The 24,140-nt window shown below is 44.0% G+C and overlaps 1 protein-coding gene across 1 annotated transcript in view; it reads left to right on the top strand.

Moving 5' to 3' along the window:
* The first annotated feature begins 20,951 nt into the window (after positions 1-20,951).
* The window catches only part of plekhh1 (pleckstrin homology domain containing, family H (with MyTH4 domain) member 1), a 28,173-nt gene continuing 24,984 nt past the window's right edge, over positions 20,952-24,140 (top strand). The window contains exon 1 of the mRNA XM_020098229.2: positions 20,952-21,196. The gene's annotated coding sequence lies outside the window, so the exon portion shown is untranslated. The remainder of the gene's footprint in view (positions 21,197-24,140) is intronic.

The raw sequence follows: 24,140 nt of genomic DNA on the forward strand, positions 1-24,140 counted from the left end.
AAAACAAGTTGTAAAAGAGTTGACACATTAGCATTCATTATGTTTCCGGGTTGTCCGTCCTTCTGTCCCATTCCCGTGAACGTGATATCTCAAGATTGCCTCGAGGAAATTAGTTAAAAATATTCACTTGGACTCAAGAATGAACTGATTAGATTTTGGTGGTCAAAGGTCAAAGGTCACGGTGACCTGGAAAGTACATTTTTTACCTGGTGGAGGTGATATCTCTCGAACACCATCAAGGATTCACTTCACATTTCGCAGAAACATTCACTTGGAGTCCAGGATTAAATCACTAGATTTTATTAGTTCAAGGTGGCTGGTTATTCTCGAACACGATATCTTAAGATCAGCTCGAGGGCATGTGTTCAAATTTGGTAAAAACTTTCACTTTTAAAAATGAACTGATTAGATTGTGGTTTTTAAAGGTCAAGGTCACAGTGACCTCACATTACTGTGAATGTGATATATTAGAACTGCCTGTGGGGAATTTCATTACAATTCACTTTGACTCACTGATAAATTGATTTCACTGGTCAAAGGTCAAGTTCATGTTGGCCTCGAAAATGTGTTGTTGGCCTCTTGAATGTGATTTCTCAAGACTGCTTGAGGGGATTTCTTTAACTTTTGAACGGTTGTCACTTGGACTCAAGGATTAAGTGATTATTATGTTTCAGTGGTCAAAGCTAAAGGTTACAGTAACCTTTATACGACAAAATATGCACTGGATGGCAGAGGCATACAACCACAGTGGGGTAATTATAGTTTGTATTAATGTTTCTGACAATGTAATGAAGATAAGTCCAATAATCTCTCAGTTTCCACCAGATGGCGATCAAGACACTTTGGACTCACTTCTCGGGAGCAGTCATGTCGTCAGTCTCCGTATGCTGTACAGTTTATGGTCTCAACCTGCAGGAAACCTGTGGCTCTTTAGCTGCTAAATGTTTCAACGTGTTCACCGGATAGATGCTAACTTTGTCTGTGTGTCTGGTTTCAGAGCTGTATTACTGAAAATAGCTTCCTGCTGTGGCTGAAAACAAAAGTTGATGTGAGAAAACAAAGAGCTGAAAATTACATGTGACCACCACATTAGATCTACTCTAATATAAAATATTCAATTGTAATGCTTTACATCATGTTTAATAAGAGCAAGTTCCTGAAATGGAAACAAAAGTGGAAAAGCTGATGTTAAAATGTAAAAGCATGAAGCACACATGTAATAATAATCATATGCAGAGATTAAAGAATAACCAGAGCAGACACAGTGCTGGGAATAGCCCTGGAGAGGAGATGGATGCAGATGGATGTCAATTTTTCAAGTGGCATTTCAACTCTCCAGTAGAACAATCCTGCAGGTTCCCAAAGCCACCAAAACCACTCACACACTGCAATAACATTACAAGAGACAAACGTGTATGAACGTTCACAAAAACCACATGTTTGTGCACACACGAGGACAGTTTCATGTTCGTCTCTTAGGGCTCATGCTCAACGTGCACACGCTCACACACACTGGAGGTAGGAGTAGGAGGAGCAGATCAAAGTAAATGTGGTTAAAGAAGAACACCCAGGGACGGCCACCTCCACATAAACAGGGGATCTCCTTACCAAAAACAAAGAGGCCTGAGCAGCCAGCCCACATCCAGCGGAACGAGGGGTGGGGTGAGAGGGGCTTTAAGGAAAAAAAACGGGGGGAGGACGGATCAGAATGCATTTTACACGGCCGGAAAGGTAGAGCAAAATCATTCATTACTGTAATTACAACCTGAGCCCACTCACTCTTTCATTCAGCGGGAGCGGAGGAGAAAATAAAAGAGGGAGAGGAGAGATTAAACTTGCCCGCAGAGGTGTTTACCACACTTTGAGGGATAACACACACAGATATAAACACCTTAGCTGTGAGGACACACCTAACACACACTGCAGGGGTTCTTCAATCAGGTAGAGTGATGCAGTTTGTGTCAGTAAATGAAAATGAGCTTCGTGTCTTCATCACCGTGTTTATTTTCCCTCGCTGCTCTGACTCATGCTGCATAATTCTCATTACACCTCCACAGCACAGTCATGTTTGGACATTTTATGTGTTCGACTGTCACATCAACATTCCTGACTTTGTTGTGTATATCTCTACATTTCAGTCTGGACACTTTTCTGGTGGTTTTAGAAAACATGCTTTTTAAAGTGGTTGTAATCAGTGTTGTCACAATAATAATAGACAAATGGCTGCGTTAGATGTAAAACTGCAGCTTGTACCGATCAAGCCATGGAGAATAATCACTCACCTCATCTACCCAGAGCTTTTTATTGTTATTATTTTGCTTTACTCTCACTACTCTAGCCGTGTTTTCGATCACAGTAGGTGGCTGTTTCCAACAAAAAGGGGAAAAAAGCACAGAATGGAAGGCCAGCAGAAATATTGGACTATGTTACGCTAATACATTTTGTTTTTAAAATGCATCTCTGGTGCTACATTTTCAGTATTTAACGCTTTTGGCTGTGTTTTACTTTGAAATCCGATTTCGTTTGAAACAATGACCTGATTCTTTAAGTGTAAAAACAAAGTCAACTTGTATAAGTGATCGACAAATTGTCCATTTAAGTCATCAAATTACGATGTTACACCTTTTTCTGTGCCCTTGACTTTAAAATAAAACACACAACACCAACATAACCTTCTCAAAATATCATAGGAAAGAATCTTTTATCAATTTCATGTGATGGATTTCAGGCTCTCAACTGCGTTTGTTCATGGAACCTTTTCTGCAGCAAGTTGACTCACTTTGTGACCGCAGCTTCCAGCCTCTTGTCTTTTTTACTGCCTTCCCTCACAGTGTTTACCTTGCTCTCATCCTCGTGTCCCTCGGGGCCTCTTAAACACTGCCCTGGGTGTCCCTGTAGGGAAACAAACTTGCTGTGGAGAGGAAGGAAAACAGTAGCCTAATGTGATCCGAGGACAACAACAACAATGCCCACAAAGTTCACGTGGAGAGGCTGCGCTCAGGCTGCGGTTTCAACTGAAACTGTTACCAGTCATTCAGGAGATGCACAGGTGTTTGATCTGTGCCAGGAAATAATCCTGAAGTCATTAGTTATTACGAAATACACTCTAATCCTGTAAATGTATAGGAAAGTACATAAAGCGTGTGGTACCGAGTGCATGTGTGTGCATGTGTGGATGTTTGAAGAGGTGGTGTAATGTGTTTTCTGTACAGTGTATGTGTGTGTGTGTGTGTGGCTTGTGCTGTGTATGTGGTCCTGTTGCATGTTTGTGAAAAAGCTGGAGACTATAATATTTATACTTTGATTAGTCTTTGACCGTAGATGAAACATTGTTGGTGTTTGTTTCTGTGTGTGTGTGTGTGTGTGTGTGTGTGTGTGTGTGTGTGTGTGTGTTAGCGGATGTCATGAGTCTCAGACAGAAATCAGATTCTTCACAGAGCAGCAGGTTCAACCTCCTCATCTGAAAAAGGTCTGTGGTCAGACACAGAGCACAAGTGCCACCTAGTGAACATAAACAGTACAGCCCTGCTCACTCACTGACTGGCATCACGTGACCTTAAGTCTCAAAAGTTTCTGTCTTTACATTACTGAAGTATTTCTTCATATCGTTCCAGTGACCTTAATTCTTTGGCAAGATCCCGTCATGTGTTTATTTTATTCACCTCTAATTATGATATGAAATATGATATAAATACAATATAGTATACCTTGTTCTGGGGAATACATATAAAACAATTAATATTAAGGGTCTAATTTGATACCTGCTTCACTGTGGTGATAGAGGGAATGATATTCTTTGGAAGTCTTAAGTCACATTTTTTGACACTACTTTCCCTGAGAAATACAGCAATAACTCAAATAATTATAAAAGATAATGCATTTAGGATGGAATATAAATGAAAGTAATTTAATTATTCTATTGAAAGACCTTTTTAAGCATCTCTCTGCAGGACAACCTCCTGTCACAAGCCTCGCTGTAGTTTATAGCTATTTAATGTGTCCCAAAAGTAAACACAAGTATTTTGATACTAACCTTGTTGCTTTCGAGGGGAGATTTTCTGAGAACATTGTCTACCTCCCAATGTCTTAGGGAAATATGATGGATTGTGTAACTTATATGAATTGGAATTTCCAGTCAGTCCATATCTAAATGGTGAACATCTCATTTAGTTCATATAATCCACTTATCTTATAAATGAGGCCACTAATCATTCTTACTGAATGTACAGCTACAGCGTGGATAATGTGCATCACACACTGGCTGAAAAAGCAACAGCTCCGCAAATGACCACAAACAATCCACAGTATAGAAAACGTTTATTCTGATTCTCGTGGCAGGAAAACGATTACGCATGAAGAATCCATGACCTGATGACTTGATGTAAGACATGATGTAATCTGACCCTGTCATGGAGTGACACCTTCAACCAACTACAATTCATCCTGAAACATGACAGTGATGCTGATGACAGCGATCCTGGGTCATGGTCGAGTCATGTCACCTCATGACACTTTTGTTCTCTGCAGGGATTCCAGTCACTGCTCCGCTCTCGTGATTGCTTTAAATAGCGGCCTCATGAATATTACAAAACAAGTCCATGGACACTGAGAGGTGAGACGCCCTCTGTGTTCCCCAGTTTCCTCTTGAGGTATCAGGTATTCAATCTTGTATATTTCCAGATTTGCTTTGAAGATGCGAGGGCACAGGGGAGAAACTCTTTTTTTAATTTGGTGTTTCTGTTCATTTCTCATCCCCTCTGACTTCCATCAGTTTCACTCAGAGTAGTGGACAGAACATCTGCATTCATCTGTATGTTTGTCTTCCACTGACCTGGAACAACTCCTCTTCCGTCAGCGATGTCGAGCCTCCACGCCTTTCCAAACAGAGTCCAGCTCTGAATGGCTGATTGTCTCCGCTGCTGCAAAGTTACACCTCTGATCTTCTCTCCTTCCACCCACAAAACGGCTGCCTCTGCCACGGCCCATTTACTTACACACATAGACACACATGTGCACGGCCTCTGTATGAAAACGAATGTGTGCTTTGTAAATATGGATACACACGGCCGCTCAGACACACAAGCATCCGAGCACCCATGCCGAACCGAGCTGCAGCCTCTCGCCTTTTTTCCTGCTGACTCTACATCTGCAGCCCAGATGTGCAGTGTCCGCCGAGGTGCTGCCGAGCGCAGGATGTTTTGCATTCCCTCTGTGGAACATGTGAGGCGTTCCTGTGGGCCATCCGTCTGGCTGCATTAGTCTGTGTGTCATGGGGATCTGTTTGCCTCGGCCCCTCGTTGGCTGGCTCCGGGGGTTTGGGCACGTCCGTTAGCGTGCTAATGCAGGGCAGATGTGGGGTGCTGAATCAGGTGGTCAGAGGAAACTCGGGCCCTGGCAGGAGGGAGACACTGGCTGCCCTGTGTGGTGGACCAGCCCTATACGTAACACAATCTCCCTGCCTCACCTCCTCTGCTCCTGCACTTCTCACATCTGATGAGTCTTATTCTAACATGCACTGAGGTGTTTATCTTCTGTATGAAAACAAATATACATAATAACTGTGTATACGTTTTTAGGCCTCAGTGATAATCAACATCTGATGTTTTAAGTTCTCATCTTTATTTAGATAAGAAACAAAACAGTGTGTCTGAGCAACTTACTTTATTTACTTTCCACCCATTATCTGTACCTCGTATTCTTGGAGGGATTGGAGTCGACCCCAGTTGACACTGGCCGAGAGGCGGGTCACATCCAGGACAGGTCGCTGGGGTATCACAGGACATACAGAGACAACCAGAGATGAATGTCAGGCCGGTGGGAGGAAGCCACAGAAAACACACACAGATACATGGAGAACATGAACCATTGCTAACACTCTTGATAACATTCCATTTTAGCTTCTCACCCAACGTCAGCTGGGTTTTGGCTCGAGGTCCCTCATGACCGTCAAAGCACAAGTGGAATAGGGAACAGATGGAATAATTCTGTCCAGAAGTAGTTACTGTCGTCAAGCATTAAAACACATCAAAGCCCAATCCATTGGGATCCGCTGATGTACAACCAACAATTCAACATGAGCTGAGATGCCACTCTGATTATTCCGTAAAAAAAAGGGCAAAATTACAATAATATATGAAATGTACCTCAAAACTTATTATATCAGTAAAGCATTGTGAACAGTGAGCGCACGCAGCCATCCCTGCTCAGCCCCCTCTGTTCTGGCATTAGTCTCGCTTGGTGTGGAAAATGTGCGGCTAACGCGGCACGAAAGCTGCACAGACACACTTCAGATGGCACCAATCCCACAGAGGAAGTCAGAGAAACATGAAGAGCATGTGTGTTGATGATGACGCTGCAGTATGTGTATCAATGAAAGAGCCGTAGATCTTCTACACGTGTGTTATATGGTGAAACTCCAGAGCTTTTAAAGTTGAACATGCACTTGTTGCTGAGATGAGGCGCCGCAAACAAAATAACTCGGCATGAAAACTTGGCACAACTGTGGTATCAGTGCACATAGTGACACAGTCACAGACATGATCACCCACCAGTGTCCACTCCACACTGTCTTCACAGGGGATCTCCATAGATTTCACATTTCAGAATCAGTTTTCCAGTCATGAGGAGCTTTATTCTGATAAAAACAGTTGTTTTTATTACTGTGGTGAACTTTTGTCATGTGTGAGGAAATATTCTGAGTAATGGCAACAGTGTCAGAGAAGAACTGGAGACGTTGTCACACATATTATGGAGAGTGAAGGATCCAGAGTTTTGAGTGAGCAGTAAAAAGAAGCAACACGGATACAAGCGCTGCCGTCTTGAGCCGTTGGGGGCCAGTTTGTGTTGTATCAATTTAGGGGGGGGGGGGGTCGCTGTATATTGAGGTCCCACCCATACCCGTTCTTGACTATACACAAGTCGTCTCAGCTGTCAATCAGGACTTTTCATCCTTTTTTTATAGGATCCAAAAAACGAATTAAAGTCAAAATGCTGCGGTGAAGTTTGAACCCTAAATTAAATGTTCCAGTGACAATCGATTCAGCCCTCAATCGATTCAGCCTTTTGTTTCATTCATTACCCACTGATGGACGACACATTTCAGTCCATTTCCCTTTGACTGTTTTATATTTGTCTCCTCATCAGCTCATCTCCCTGAGGCTTTGACACTTCCAGTCCAAACATCATTTCCTTTTTCCTGCCTCAGCTTGGACTTTAGACTCCTCTGCCCTGTTCCCAGCATCTCTGATCCCCCTCTGACTCCTTGACTTAGTCTTTCCCATGTGTCTCTGCCTGTATGTCCCCCCCCCACTGTCCCATGACCAGGCAGGGCACCAGTCCCTCTCCCAGTTCCTGCTCAGCAGCATTTCTTTAGGCGATCCTTGCCGTTGGCCAGCATCTCCACAGCTGGCCGAGAACAGATTCCAGCCACACCCAAGCAATTGAGGCTCTCACACCACCTGCTATAGGGTCACGATCATAGAGTGAGCTGGCTCAGGATGTGTACTGAGTGTGTGTGTGTGTGTGTGTGTGTGTGTGTGTGTGTGTGTGTGTGTGTGTGTGTGTGTGTGCTTTAACACAAACACACATAACTGACACAGCATGGGGCTCCATTGTGTTCTAATCAGTGTACCAGGAACTGAATAAGCAGTATGACCTCCATCCTTCGCTCCAGTTGACTGAGTACGACGAGATAGGAACAGCGAGAGACAGAGAGCTGGAATTCCCCTTTGATCAAAGTGTCCGTTAGTCGATGGGATGTGGCGTTGCTGGGGGTGCGGAGCAGGAGGTGGCTGCTGGGCCTGAGTGCAGGGAGAGAGAGAGAGAGGGAGAGAGAGAGAGAGAGTGCTCAATTGTCTTGTCCCTTTCTTTTTTTTCGGGTTGCTCACCCCCACCAAGAAGCCGATACCGAGGTCGCGACCTCCTGCCCCTCCTTCCTCAGCCTTGTACTTGAAGGACGCTCTCTCCGTCACGTGTAACTGCCGAACTTCCCCCTTTACAGAAACGTATCCACTCTAACTGTCTTACACAACTTCTCGTCTCTCTTGCCACCCTGCTGCATCTCAGATGTGGAGAAGGAGGCTTTGGCTGGGGGGGGGGGGGTTGAAAGCTTCTTCTTTTTTTTTTTAAAGTGGGGGGGGTAGATTAAAGACAAAACTGACAAGAACTGGACAAAAGACAAATTGACTGTGTCAGTGCGAGTGTGTTTTAGTTGTGGAAGCATCTGCTGTTTTGAAAAAGAAACCACAAGCGTTCTCTGAGAGCTGGAGGGGGGGGGGGGGGGGGGGGGGGGGGGGGCTGTTTGTTGCAGAGTCTGGTGTTATTTACTCTATTGTTATATCTGTGTACAACCAAGCCATCAAAGACCCCGGAGCCCAACATTTGGTCATTAACACAACTCTTGTGCTCGACAGCTGTATGACATATTTCTCTCTGGGAGCATTAGAAAAGCATAAGATGATGACATGTCCTGAGACGTTCATCTTTTTTTCATTTACTCACATAAACTGTGGAAAAACACAACCGCAGAGACCCAGCATGTGAAGAACACGATGCAGACTGTTACCAATTGACATTTAAGAAAAGAAAATCTAGTTATATCAGACATGTGAGGTACGGCAAGTCCTTGGCTGACAATAGTGACATTGATTAGTCAGACTTATTCAGTGGGTCTGCTGGGAAGACAGAAATAACATCAAACTGAATAACGCAACAACACTGTTATGTGTAGTAACAGAGACCAAGGCAAAGCTGCCTTTAAATTTGTAATTGATTTAACATGAATCTCTCAGGGAAATAACAAAGAATAAAGGTTGGAATTCAAGTTGATGTGTTTTCACAGAAAGCGCATGGTAAACAACATTTGTGGAACAGTTGTTTGTCAGTATTGCGTTCACCACAAAAACACAATATAAACTGAATTGATCAGGACCATGAAGGCGACACCTACATGAGGCCTTCTGTCGGCCATGTGTTTGTTAACGGGAAAAAACTGTGATGTCATATCGTTTGTGGCTCTGGAAGAAAATATGTTGGGGCCCAAATGTGAAACGTAAAGTATCATCGTCAAGTACTCCAGGTTTGTATTGTGGTATGAGTACCATGAAAACATAACCTCCTTGATTATACATCCTATACATTAGAAAGAGCCCAGACGACCATCGGATTCTCTCACAACTCTCCTGCTGAGGCAACGTGCTCACGACTGCAGCATTAACACGACAACGTACAACATGAAACACTCAGCTGATCTTTTCAGAGCATTAACATGGATATTTGATTTATTTAACTACATTTAATACTGACGTGTGTGTGTGTGTGTGTGTGTGTGTGTGTGTGTGTCTGTGTGTGTGTGTGTGTGTGTGTGTGTGTGTGTGTGTGTGGCAGCCAAGGATCTAAAAATAGAAACTTGAAACACATGAAATAGAAAACAGGAGGAAATCATTGAGACCACTCGGATGTTTTTTGAATTAAAATCATCTTGTCACGACTCGTCTGAGTCACAACCTTGAGAACAGTTGAGTTCTTCTTTCATGTGGCGTCAGAGAGGCTGCAGTTGTGGCGGCCCCTTGTGGTGAGAATAAAAACTGAGGGGACAAAGGTGGCTGTACTTTAACTGTCCAGCAGAGGACAGCATCACTGAATTTATGGCTGGACTTTGAAACTTTGCAGCTGATTTGTCTCCTTCTTCTTCTTCTTCTTTCACTCTCTCTTGGCCTTTCACGCTTTCCTTCCCTCCCCCCCGTCACTGTAATTCCCTCTCCTCCTCTCTCTCCTTCCCTTCTGTTCTTCTTTCATTGTCAGCTTTGTGACGTTGTTGACATCAGATGGACAACACCACACAAGCAGACTCACCATACTATGGTTACACTCTTGACTTGCTGCGGAGCTGTTTTTCCTCTCCTCTCTTTGGCTCGTCTGCCTTGAGTCTGTTAAAACCATCACTCTGCCCCCCTCTAACCTACGCCCTCTGTTTTTCCTCTCTCCATAAAAACTGTTCTTTTCCTCTCTCTCCTCTCTTCTACACATCTTCTCACCCTTCTCCCACCCCGTCTTGTCCATTTTCTTCTCCCTACAGTTACTCGTTTGTCTTCCTCTGTCACCTTCTCCCTCTCCTCCACCGTCTCTCTGCTCTAATTCCCTCGTCGTACCTCTCCTCTTTCCCTCTCTGAGACCAAACCCTGTCAGAGTCATTGACTACATGGGGATGACATCAGCTCCCCACTCACTGAGATGAAAGAGGCCCACATCTGATCTTCCCAGGAAAAGAAAGCCTGCAGGGAATAAGTGAAAAGTGTGTTTGTGTCATTCTGGCTCCTCTCACCTTCTCTAATTCTTATATATATATACGTGATCCTTTTCCTGACGGAAGAGGACTAAGGACTGTCAAGACACAGCGGAAACCCTCAACTTTTATTGACTTGTACGGTTATTGATTGCATTTGCTTGGCATCGGACCTTTGGCACTTCCACAGAGCCGTTAACTGGATGTGGTCAGAAGAGACGTCACATCTTGTTTACGCTCATGAGCACGAATTTGAGACGAATTCCAGCTGTTGAATATCGTTGAATCATATTCTTCAGGAACTTTGATCTAAGGAGATAAAAAATATTTTCCCCTTTGAATAAACAGTTTTTTTAGTTAAGTCTTTTCACATTATTTTGTACAAACACTCAAGGCTCCCACAGCGACACTTAAGTTTTATTGATTCCCTGTTCCTGTTGTACCGCCATGATTAAACATGTTAGTTTGAGCAAAGCCTGTATGAAAAGATTAACAACACGTCTCCACTTCCTCTCACTTCTCTCAGCTGTCAGTCATTTGAGGTGGTTTATGCTGAAGCTTTGGCTTCATGTTTGGAGAGATGTCATGTCGTGCATCTCTATCTACAGTGTAGTTGGAGCAAAATGGCAGTTTTTATAGTTCCAGTTATAACAGGGATTTACATTATACGATACAGATATCCTTTTTAGCCATTGTATAAAGGCCCAGGTGTATTCTTACCTTTAACACCATTCTTTTCTGAGGCTGGTGCACTGTAGGGGGACGTCTGTGTGTGTGTGTGTTGTGTGTGTGTTGTGTGTGTGTCATGGCTCTGTCCTGATCCTTGTCCCTTGAAGGCCTGTGAGGGACCTGTGCAGGGTCTCTCTCACAACAAAGCCAGTGTGGTATGTGTTTCCACAAAGACGTCCTCAGTGTCTCTCCTCTGCAGAAAGTGGCTGGCAGACACCAAACACCTCTCGACGCTGACTGACCAGGGGATTTATGGCTTCATAAAGGTCTGGTTTGGGGGATATGGCTTCCAGTTTCCCCACAGGGGGTCACTTTGTGCTGTTTTTCTGCTCCGTCAACACGTCAAACAAGCGAGTGACGATGACCAGCCTGCAGCTGCAGCATCTGTGGGGAAGACGATGCTCTCATTATTTCTCTGAAGTCTTCTGCTGAATGTTTTCTGAGCTAATCAGAGGCTTGTGAGTGCCAGTGTGTGTGTGTGTGTGTGTGTGTGTGTGTGTGTGTGTGTGTGTGTGTGTGTGTGTGTGTGGTGTGGTGCGTTGTTCCCTCTTGAAAAAACAAGGATGTGTTTGGTGCTAATCCTTCTTTTCTTAGGTATTCACACTCCTCCACTTCTTCTTCTCCTCTGGGGGTACGAAGACATCACACTCTTAACAGGTGGAACATACAGCAGCGCGGCGGTGGAATCATGATTTGTATGAAGGTCTGTGTGGGCCTCACACCTTCTGTCTGAACTCACCTCAGTCAACAGCAGCAGATGTATTCACACGTCCACACAGCCTCCCCCAGAGGAGCAACAGGAGGAAGCGGAGCAGGGGGAAACAAAACATCCTTATTTTATGCAAATGTTTACTTCACTGCATTTTAGTTGAACTGTTGCACCTTTTACCTCAATTTAGCTTTAGATATACATGCACAAATATTACCTTTTGAAATGAGAACTACAAATTGTTGCAGTTGATTTTGCTGATGGTAATTTTATATCAGTAGTATTGAGAATGAATGAGTATTTATAGTTGCATTAGTACATTTACTTTTGTAAAGGATATTTCTAAATTTGAAGTTGGAAAAAAAGAGCAGCACAGACGACAGACATTCAACTTTTTATGAGTTGTGAATTCTTGTTTCCACTTTTCTCTGATTTGATGGCACACGAACCTCACATCCTCTCTGCTTGTGTCAAATCTGTTATCAAAGCTGGATCTTATCATCTCTGCATGTTAAAAAACACTCTGGCTGTGCAGCCGCTGACACTGTGGCTTGTCACAGGGCAGGACGGCGGCCAAAACCTCCCCAGAGGAGCGAAGCCTTCAGGCTGTAGAGTCACAGTTTACAATGCTGGGTTTTCTCCATTTCATGCTCTCATACTCTCCATTGTCCTCGAGCTTTCACAGCTCCGACCGTATGGTTTCAGAAGGTCATGTGACATTGCCTCATCCTCCTGTTTGCAAAAACACCCTGCTCCTTCCACCTCCACCCCGTTTCACTGTGTGCTTTTCTCCAAACTGCTAAACATGTAATATGTGCGCTATCTGGCAGTTCTATCTCTCAGCCCATCATTCTCTGACTCCTCACCCTCGTTTTCACTTGATTCGAGATTTCCCAGTTTGAACAGTGAGAGCATTGTGTCCGCACAGATCTTGTCTGTCCTTGGTGATGACTGTTTTGTCTGTGGGAATCACCATGATGGATTGAGATCCTGCCGATGGGTGGAAAGCGAGCGTTTCCACTCAGTCTCCCTCACTCTGTTTTGACAGCCTGCAAACATCAGTGAAGAGCTCCAGCTCTTCTTCCTCTCCAAGTTAAGACAGTGAGAATGTGAAGCAGCCTTTCATACCCTGCACTCATACTGTGTATATATGCTATCAGACAATGCTAACTTCTTATACTTTGATAATGCCATTTCATAACATCATCATAATGTCCCTCTAATCTCTAACGTTATTGGTTGCAGCAGCATTGTATGGTGTCACTGTCTGACTCCACAGTGATGTCACAATCACATCAGATATGACAAAGTTTATTTTGTCTCTTTAGCTCTATCAATGTGTAGATACTCTGGAAACTGTGTTCTTGATGATATTTCACCGATCAGCTTCAAAAGAAAAAAAAACTGGAGATACCCTCCCAAGAAATAGCCCGACCGAGTTTGGTGAAACTCCGTCCATGCATTGGTTAATTATTTTGTACATACACAGACAGTCTACATGTACCTTTTTACGGGTCAACACGTCTCCCAGCTGAGCGACCTCACCTCCTGTTAATGTGTCTGCCTGTTTACTGTTTGATGAGTTGTAGATTGATCCAACCATCACGTCTGCATAAGAAGTTTCAGTTTCAGTCACTCTTACAGGAACACTTTGACATTTCTTTAAAAACTGAGAGTGGACTCAAAACATGGATGCTACTGTTCCTTTCACACGGTGCCGGCCCAATGTTTCCATTCTTCATGCTTAACTACCAGCTCTTGTCTCCAGCTCCTTATGCAGCACTGTACAGTCATGACAGTGATATCAATCTTCTCATCTGACTCTGCTTCAGAAAGCAAATAAGCATATATCCCTCCATTTCCTTCCAATGAGACCACCCCAGCTGCAAGGTTAGAAAGTTGAATCCCTTCTTCATGCTCTGTCCTTCAGCGATGCTCTGAACTCCTCCCTCTGGTGTACATGTGTGTTTTCTTAATGGGAATCGGACTTGTGTAACCCTACAGAGCTTAAAAAGTCAGATACAACACAGGAGGCTTGTTAGAGTGAAATCCTTTTTAGACTGTAGCCGTGAATTTGCAACCGCAGGAAGCAAACGTGGCTCGTTTCACATCTCAAGTCAGGGTGAAAAACTATATTCAACAGTTGTGGTCTGGTGGTTTGTGGATTGGCTGCGATTTGCAATCTAGAACTGTTGTAAACACACTGACTGGGTTTACCTATATGCTAAATCGCTGCAAAGCATCTTTACAGGGCTTCATCCTGCACACAGACGCGCGGGTGTACACGTGCACATTATTGTGATGCAGCACGTGCCCACTTCAGTGTTTTTAGAGGCGCACACACATGCATGCAGGCCCACGTGCAGCTTTATGAAATGAGTGTTATTGTGAAGTGGCTAAACAGTCATCACTCCTTGGACCTGTGATTTAAGGATCAGTGTCTGACCACGCTCACACTGTCTGCCTCCACGGCTGCTGTCACTAGACTCGCAGCTCGACGTCTCACTCGCTGGACATATTTTCCAGTTGCTCCTCAGTGACTGTGACGTTGACCGTTTGCACGATACCAGACCAAACCTCTGCTTTAAAATCTGTCGCACGTGCCCAGTATTGTCTCTAAAAATATGAAAATCACTGGGTTAGAAATTGACCCAATTTCAGTCAATATAGCCCTGAGACATGACACACGTGGCTGGTGTAAGAGAACCAATTTGTTTTTTAACCTCGTGTTATTGTGATTTTAGTTTTATATTACTGTTGAGTGACTTATTCAAACTGAAATATGATTAATGTGAGAAACAAACAAGTTACACCTCAAAGTGGCTTTATTATAAAGCCCTTGGATGAACTCCTTTTGATTTTAAATCTGCTCTATAAATGAATGTGATGTGACTTGTCATAGTGGATTTTCTTTTGATTATTTCTTGGAAATATGTTGAAATCTTCTCCATAGTTACCTAATCCTCAACATTTGGGAGGAGCCACTTCACATCCATCTGTGCAGAGATGAGAAACTGCACTTGGTGGGGCGGCTGTGCCTCAGTGGGTAGAGCAGTCATCCTTTATCCAGAAGGTCGGTGGCTTGATCCCAGTCCTCCCCATTCTGCATGCCAGTTGCATGTTGGGTCATGAAGAATAGATTTTAATAAGTAATATAAATACAGACCATTTACTGGTTTGGAACCTCTATCTCCAGGAGAGTCGATGTCACATCTCCCACCTCTCTATGACTGCTGGTGTTGTTTCTCTTGACTTAAGCTCAACCTAACTTTAAGCAGCTAACTTACGCCCCTGACCCCAACAAAGCTGGTGGAAATTTAATTTCAACGGGAAACACTAGACAGGCTTTTCATCCCTCCCCCCTGTGTGGTGGTTCAGTGCGACTATTTAAACTTTTGACTTCCAATGCTTCCAAAACAATACAACACATTAACCTGCAACTTAACCTGCTTCAAACACTGGGTGGTGGCCGGCTTTGGTGGTTTTGTGAATATGGCCGCTCAGTGAAGTTCATGCAGTGATTGCATGGTCACCGTAAGTGGGCCAAAGTGGACACAGAAGTGTAAAAACTTGTAAACTCATGTGTTTCTACTATTTCCTTTCACAGCAGTGGCCATAAGAGAGATGACCTCTACCTGCAACACTAGCCTTTGTAAACTTGGAGCCACACTGCAGCTCATTAAGAAGACCACACACGGAGCGAGCGGAAGCGTGCTGCTGAAAAGAAATGAAGAGGAGAAAGAGAGGAGTGAGCGCTCTCGCTATCACAGAGGAGGAAAAAATGAAATGGTGAGCATTTTTTTTCCACTATAAAAACTCAAACTAATGTATGTTCATCAACCCCCCCCTCCAGCGTCAAACGTGTTATCCTCACATCTCGTATCCACGGCGCTGTCCCCTCCCTCACAATGTTGCTGTTAAAGTGAGTTTGGTTTATTTTCTTTTTATATGGAGTTTCCATCATGCTTCACTCCCTCTGTGGTTCCAGCACGACTGGCCAAACTGCAATAAAATGCTCAAAGGACATCAGAGGAGGAAAAGGAGACCTATTTGTTAGCCTAACAAAATCCCCAGTAGTTAAATAACTAGTCAACATGTGAGAAAAAGGAGGAAACACTCTGCGTCAGTGCTGCTGTGATGGACAAGACAAATGGTCCAACAACAGCTGCAGTGAAGTTTCAAACCTTTGTCCATGTCTTTGCAGGAGATGGGTCAATAGTCAGTCAACCAACCTCTGACGTGTGAATTCAGTCATGTTTTATGTTGTGGGAGCGTTCCGAGGCCAATTACAAGCTCAAGTACACTGGTGGAAATATGCAAAATACAAGAAAACAGATCAAAGCAAGAGCAGAACTTAAAAACATCAAGCGGAGTCATCATAAAACAAAATATATTCAACTTGCTGAAATTATGGCTTTGAAATGCATGTGTGGAATGAACGATTCTAGTTTGAGTATTTCCTGCAGTCTGTTCCATTTGGATGAGAAGGGCATGAAAACTGGAAGCAGATTTTTTTCCCGGTTTGTTGTGGCTTATGGAACAATCCTGACAAATCTGTGTCAGTGTATCCTCCGACTCTGTCTCACATCCGTCAACCATGAATCTGATGGACTGTGCCTGATCCAGTCTATCACCTGAGATACAACAGGAAACCACAGGATATGGATCAGATGTGGATTTCAAAACATCATTTCCTCATTTTCACAGGAAACAAATGAGCAAGTAAACAAGAGAGAAGAAATAACATCCGCTGACACGTAGCAGAGAGTTTTATATTTATATATATATATATAAATATATATATATATATCCATGGCTTCGATTCAGGCCAGATTCCCATCCATGAAATATGTCTCTAAGGACCAATGTGCACATCAGGATTTTCTGATCAAAGTTCTGCACAGAATGACAAAAGTCCTTCATGTAGCGAAGCGGATTGTGAAGCTGTGCAGGGTTGGGACCAACATGCAAGACTCTTAATTCACCACAACCACAATTTTCCCCTTAACGTAATTATATGCAGTGTCCTAGAAAGCAAGAATTCTTGAAACATTTGTATTGGGTGTAAAAAAAAAAAACTTAATTTACAGCAAACAGTAAAGTCAAGCAATTAAAGGATAAAGTTGCCCATTTATGTTTATTTCTGTCAACACATCCTATTAAAAGACCAAAACCAAAGTGCTTAACGGCTTTTCCAGCCCGTCTGTGGCTCTCTGCCTCGAGCTCATTTGTTCCCATGAAGACGTAAATCTTTGAAGACTTGTCATGAATTTACTCCGAAAAACATCTGGCTAAAGTAGTTTTTAATAAAAGCGATTAAATCAGGAGTAAATGGTGCATTTAGGTGCTAAATCCACCTGTAGATTTGCAGCACTGATGATTATTTAAGTAGGAGGTGGACTTGAGTTAAATTACAGTCACCGTGTTCATCAGAGTTTGGGTTTCTAATAGACAACGGTGGAAGAAAGAAATAAACATCAGCTTTGGCCACACGGAAAATAATTGTATCATCAAACCATCTTTTCTTTCCATTAGTTGCTCAGCTTGCTGTAATGAGTCTTCAGTATTTAAGGATCTGTAGGATTCATCTGAAGGCACCACAGGCTGTTTATAAAGGTTCATGACCTGACGCTCTCCTAAAGTGAAGCCAAAGTGTCTTGGTCGCCCCCTGGTGGCTGACTGCACAAGCGCTGCCTAGAATAGATTTTGATGAAGATTTCTGTCATTTGAGTTAGTTCTTATCCCACTGATGTTTGCTCTAGTGTTCTTGAGTGACAGCTGAGACTGATTGGTCGAGTGCGTGTACGGGCAGGACCTGGCTCCCATGGCTCCATCCCCCGATTGCTACTGCACAGCCTCTGGCTCCAAATGACCTCATCAGTGCAAGATGGCAGTGTTCGTATATCTGGGATATTTCTGAGGAGGAAGTGGAGACACGTCGTCTCTCTGTACATGCTCTGGAATCACAGTCATCCAGCTCTTCCTCTCCGCTCTTGCACTGGTATAGGTCACTTGGGGTCTCCCCTGCTCTGCTCAGTGACCCACTCCCCATCTGGGTCATCACACGGCTCTGGAGGTTAAATAGCTGTGAGAACCCACATTCATCTGCAGACACTTGGTGAAACTGGCCTAAAGCTCCTTCTCTACTGTCCTGCCCCCCCCTCGCTGCACTGAGATACAGCATGTAAACCATGTAGGCCTGACACCAGTTGTTTTGACTGGGAGCACTGAGGCACTGACTTATTGTGCCACACAAGGCACAGCCTTCAGCCTGGACAGCCACAGCACAGATATCCCTCCTCCCTCATTCTATCGCTGCTGACTGACTTCTTCCAGGATGGAGTTAAGAATCATTTTCCTCAGAAAGGTGCGGCTCATCGTATCAGGAAAAACAAGACACATAGCAGAGTGTATTTCTCAACATTGTTGCAGCGTTACTGTAAAACCCATTAGAGTCGTTTAATACCGCTGAGAGTTTTGAGATCCAGATCCATATCAGTGCTGTGAAGGAGAAACAACACTTAAATCCACTCAGAATCTTTTTTTCACTGAAAAGTCAACAATGGATTAAAGCCAGTAAATATCTTGAATCAACACTCAAGTTTAAATTATGTGTCACTTGACATGTTGTCTGGGCAGATTGTACTAAGAGCGTTTAGTGATATGTTTGATTCAGATGTGGGTCAGAAGAGATGATGTGAATGTTTCAGCGGAACTCTGGACGACAACATCAGTCGCTTTGGTCCAGACTCAAATACCACAACAACTTTAGATGGATTTAAAATTAAGCTCAGACCATTAACTGTATATTATCTCAAAAACAATGAAGAACCTTGATCGTCCCCTGATGACTGGCTGCAGTATAAACCCATGCCTCCTCCATGTTAGTGGATGGAACTAACAAAAGGTCAATGTGAACGTGAAAGATGGTTTCTGTCAGGTAGTTATTAACACAGATGTTTTCCCAATAACTTTGGTTTTAATTACTTATTTGATGCTATAAAAACAGGGTGAACATTATGAGTGACAGCTGATCTGTCCTATCAGCGGGACCTCGATCCCACAGCTCCGCACCACGATCGCTACTGTGACGATTCTGTCTCCAAATGACGTCTCCAGAAAATTTGGGCCAAATTTCTGGACAGTGGAAGGAGGTGGAGACTTGTCGTCCATCGTTATAGACAGGTTATGGGACAGCAACAACAACTCCTGGATAGATTGCGAGAGATTTTCTTCACGCATTCATGTTCGTCTCTGGATGAACTGTAATAACTTTGGTTTTTCTTCACCTCTCATCCATAAACGTTTCATGAATCACGTTGAACATTTGTGCTTGTGTTGCTAAACTTCTTTAATGTGGATATGTGGTCTTGTTTCCGTGTTGCACAGCGTCCTGATCCACTTCTTGCACAGACAAGCAGCCGAGAAGTAACTGTCTTTATTTGTGTGCGTTCTCGGTCGGTCTTTGTCTGACGTCTTTATGCATGCGCTCTGTTTTTGTGCATTGGGACTACTCCAGTCAGCGGAGGCAGCAGGGTGTGTCACCACCACTGCATGCTTGTAACATTAGCACGCAAACTAAAAATCCTGCCATGGTTCAGTTTCAGGCCATATTATAATTAGATTTGAAATGTTTGTATCCTACTCGGACACTTGAAACTCTGCTGTTTAAAACTTAGTAAGAAGAGTGTTTTTGGTGGAATATGCAACATCGCAATGGCTCAGACGCACATTTTAAAATGCTCCAGATGGAGACGTGCGAAGACTGCAGAGACACGAAACCAATCTTCCCACCAGGGCCACAAGTCTGCTGCTCTGATTAGGCCCAATTTGTTCCTAAACTATAGCACTGATTAAAGCTGCTTGACTCTGAGCTGTTTCTGACATCGCAGTGAATACTTGTGAGGTTTCGAGAATGATCTGAGACATGAGCACGCTTGTATTTTGTTGTTGGTGTGGTCTCAAACCTTTTGGAAATTATCCACTCACAATTCTTTTACTACCCAGATAATGATTCATTGCAGTTGCAAAGCTCCACACGGTGGTTTAACAACTTTTAATTCCAGTAAAGGCCGGCCTGCTCGTCCTGCCAATAAACAAACTAACAGTAATTGGGCTACTTAAAACCTAAAATGTTGGACAGCGCTCACTCATGGTGGTCTTTAAAGACACGATTTTTCATCAAAGTTATACAGACTGCTTCAAATGATTGAATACAGCAACTCTTAAATGTGTTTGACTTATTATTTCACATGGATATTTGAACTTCATTTGTTTAGAATTTATAACAGGACAGAATTTGCTTCACGTAAGTACGGCAGACACTCAGCCTTATCAGCTATTATCCTATTAGCTATAACATTGTGGTTGTGTCTTGCAGAGGGGTCCCGTGCAAAATGTAGTTTTACAAGTTTAAATCTTTCAGTTTATACTTTCCTACATAAAGTTGCAGTAAAATAAATCACAAATAAACTTATTATCCTGCATCACACTTCATCTGAATTTGGGGGCATCAGTGTATACATACATTTTTACCCGGGCGTCATCATGCACTTCATTACTATAGTTTAGAAGCGTCCCCGTGTATGAAATTTAAAACTTCTGTGACATAGACATCTGGAACTTGCATGATAAACTCAGAATGTACTTTCTCATCTAGACTTTAAAATGAGAGTTTACACTGTTTTCCATTTCATCATGGATATTATGGAGTTCTGTGGAGAAGGATGTGATTTTCTGTATTATTTTTTAGATATGCATGATACCTGGTATCGCAATCGCTCCACCAATTTGTCTCAGACTGAAAAACTATTGTATGGATTCAAATGAAATTTAGTAAAAACAGTCCTGTCCCTCTCAGAATTAACTGTAATTGATTCTTTGTCATGTTGCCTCATTATTAGGTCAAATTGCCCAAATTGATTTGAATGGAATTAATTAACTTTTAATTCCTCGGTTTAAAAGAAGTTTGTCTTTCATCTCCTGTTTAATAACCAAGTAAAATAACTGGTTTTGTGTTAAAACTCTAGGAGCAACAGAGCTTTTCCTTCAGCTCGAAGAAATCCTCAGCAGACTGTTTACATCCTGGAGGGAAACCCCGAGCCAGCCTTAATGCAATATCCTGAGCAGCTCCTGCACATGAAGGGGGCCTGACTCCTGCAGAAACCTGATCCCGCATTGGGCCCTTTAAAGGAATATGGGATGAGTCTGTTGAATGGAGCTGTGAGTGAGGAGTCCCACTCAAGTCTGCGCTCCGGAGCCAGAAAAGGACAGCGGCCGAGGCGGTGGTGACACGTCCGGCAGCGACACAAGACGCCAAAGCGCTGAAAAAGAAATGAATGAGCGGTGAGAGCGCGGAGAAAACAAGTCGACCGAGGGAAGAGGAAGTTATGAGCCGAAGTGCGACGAGTTACCGGGGAAGGTGTCCGTGAGCGGAGAGAGCCGACTGAAGGGGGGAGAGACAACAAAGTCACAAGGTAAAGCAGCTTTCACTGGGGAAACGTTATCTGTCCGCCTGTGCGCTTTTACGCACGGGTTTTGTCACCAAATGATACTTTTAACCAACACGCTGGAGGTTTGTTTGTGGTCAGAAGCTCCGTAGCTGTAGAGTGGAAGTTTATTTTGAGAAATGTCTGATGCCTGGTTGAACAATTTTTTTTGCTGACCCACGGTTTTTTACGGTTGCTGCCATTCTACCAAGCAGTGCGCGTCTGGCACACCTGCTGCTTGTGGCCTTTTTTGGACAAAATCCAGGCCACTGCTTGGGGTATTTCTAACACTCAGGTTAAAGCTGTATTGAATCTATAATCTAAGTGTAATTTTCTTTAAGTGTGTGCCACATCTGCACAATTCTCTCATCCTATCTGGAGAACTCATGATGCCCCTCATCAATCTGACACCTTCAGCAGCAGCAGCCACATCTCTTGTGTAACATGTCCCCAAGCTAAGGCATGAACAGAAGATACACATTATCCCTCACACTGTATGTTTAGAGGTGTGAAACATGTGCAATTTATTCCCCCTACACATGTTCCCTCTCCATGCCCTGCAGTGCTGCAAGAGTCTGTAAGTGTGTGTGTGTGTGTGTGTGTGTGTGGACAGGAGATCTGCAGAGGTAGATGTTTACACCTCAGCACAGAGGAATGTCAGGGCCTGTGTTTAAGGCTGCGACTGATAATGAGTGTGGTCAGTTTGCTGAGGCCTGTCATTAACCTGCGCTGGGACAGAGCTGCAGGTTTGCTCGCTGGCTGAGGCTGAAGGAGCAGGAGGAGGTGAGGTTGTAGGGGGAAGAGAAGGAGTGTAGGAGGGGAAGAGGGTGGGAAAGGTGCTGCAGGAGGAGAGGGAGGATGGAAAGTGAGAAGTGTTTGGAGGAGGAGAGGTGAGGCAGAGAAAAAGAGGAGGAGGAGTAAGACAAGACAAGATGGAAGATAAAGCAGGAGGGTGGGGATTAAGATGAGATATATTCACGATGTTAGAATGCAGACTGAAGATTTGAATTGGCCTCTGTAGTGTTTTTAAATCTCTGGTCTGAGTCACTGCTCTGTGGAAATGACCCTTTGAGTGAATTGATAACGTGGACAAATGTTGTTATGTATGGAGTTTTAAACTCCTTAAATCTCCTTTTGCACCGATTGACACAAACCTCTGTTTCCTAAGGTCAAAGGTTAAGAAATGTGACGCTGCACTTCTTTAAGTATAGGAATAGATCCCAGCTGTGGTTGTAAAGTGGCACCAAAAATAGCAAGGCACTCATTTAAACAAAAGTGTGAGGCCTGATGGCCGGATGGGAGTCAGCAGAGGTCTCCTTTTGTCGAACACGTGGGGCAACACAAAGTAACATTTAACGCACCCGCACTTGACTCCTCGTGCTCTCGGGTCATTTGTCTTTGCCTCCTTTTCGTACAGAGATCTGCCACGCTGCCACGAATCTGCAGCGACTGACCCAGATTTACACACATGCTCCTGTGCTGTCTGATGGGAGGCTTTTATTTGAAGGGGGTTGGTGCCAAAAGTGGGGAAGCCAAGTTGGACCTTCAGCAGAGACAACAGTGGGGATTTGAAATGTCTGGTCGGGATGATATCACTGAACCACCTAATCACTTACATCACCACAGCTGCATGCTCAGCAGTGTGTCAGTACGTGTGTGTGCACGAGTCTGTTTCCAATCTATGTCTGTGTGTATATCCATCTGTCTGTCTGTGCTCTTGTAAGCAAGCGCTGAAGAGTTACGGCTGGTGTTTGAATCTGTGATGATTAAGGAGGTGCGAGTCAATGGAAGGGCTGACTTGAGACGTGCACACGTGCGCCCTGCATCCTCCTGAGAGCAGCACACGCCCCTGATCCTTTAACTCAGCGAGAAATGGCGAAGGTGCAGAAAAAACCTCACGCGCTTTGTCGTCCAAGCAATTTTGTTACGATCCGTGATATCTCCACATGCCTGGATATCAAATCTCACTCAGTGTGGGGAATAATGCAGGATAAATGTCATCAGAGAGCAGTTGTGGGCGACGGCTGCTGTAGAAGATATTCTATTGGGATCTTTGCGGTGGTGTTTCCATCCTGTAGTCTTCCCCAGAGTTTGCTCTGGCCGTGGCTGCGTGAAAGCGCCTGCAGTGAGATGGAAGCTTCCAGAACCTTCGTGCCTGACTGCAGGAGAGGAGTCACCATTACGGGCTTCAGCTCTCACATGCACCCCCCCTGCCTGTCTGGCTGTGGGTGGCCCGAGTGTTACCAAACATGCAGCCACCATGCCCCACGGATCTGCTTATATTTGTGTCTTGACTTTTTGTTTTTCTCCCTCCCTTCCCACCTGAATGTTTGCAACACTGACATACGCCACACAAACAAGATACAGCAGAGGAGAACAGTATTTCTCAGATCATTTATAACAGTAATCCAGTGGAAAATGGCTTCTGTGTTTCTATAAAACATCCCATGATGGAGGGTTACACACATTCTGTAAACTGCAGCAAAAGCTTAGCACGACACAAACACACACACAGCAAATGGCCTCGTTCTTGACAGGAAGGTTTTTTGGGGCAGATTTTACTCTCGCACACTCGGGCGCAGTGAGCTGAGAGGAGATTTCTCTCACCTTTTGACTGCCCTCATTCCTCGTCCTGCTCAGTAGAAAGTTTAACTTTACACTTGTTGATTATTCAGTTCCTGGCACCGGTTGGCAAGAGCGGTAACAACCCCCCTGTGTCCAACAAGCAGGGAGCGCTAAAGGAATTGTTCCGGGGAGAATTAGCATGGCGGTGCTGAGAGTGTTTAACCAGCAAATGGTTTGTTTACATCCAGCTGTTTTAGCTCCTGGAGGAGGGCCTGGCTCCCTCTGTCCTGGCTTGCCCCAGCGCGGCCCAGCCGGCCTCATTCAAACCGACTGATTTTCCCCTCTTCCCCACGCCAGCGTCCGGCTT

Source organism: Paralichthys olivaceus, chromosome 12, assembly GCF_024713975.1.
Source record: "Paralichthys olivaceus isolate ysfri-2021 chromosome 12, ASM2471397v2, whole genome shotgun sequence".
Classification (NCBI taxonomy): domain Eukaryota; kingdom Metazoa; phylum Chordata; class Actinopteri; order Pleuronectiformes; family Paralichthyidae; genus Paralichthys; species Paralichthys olivaceus.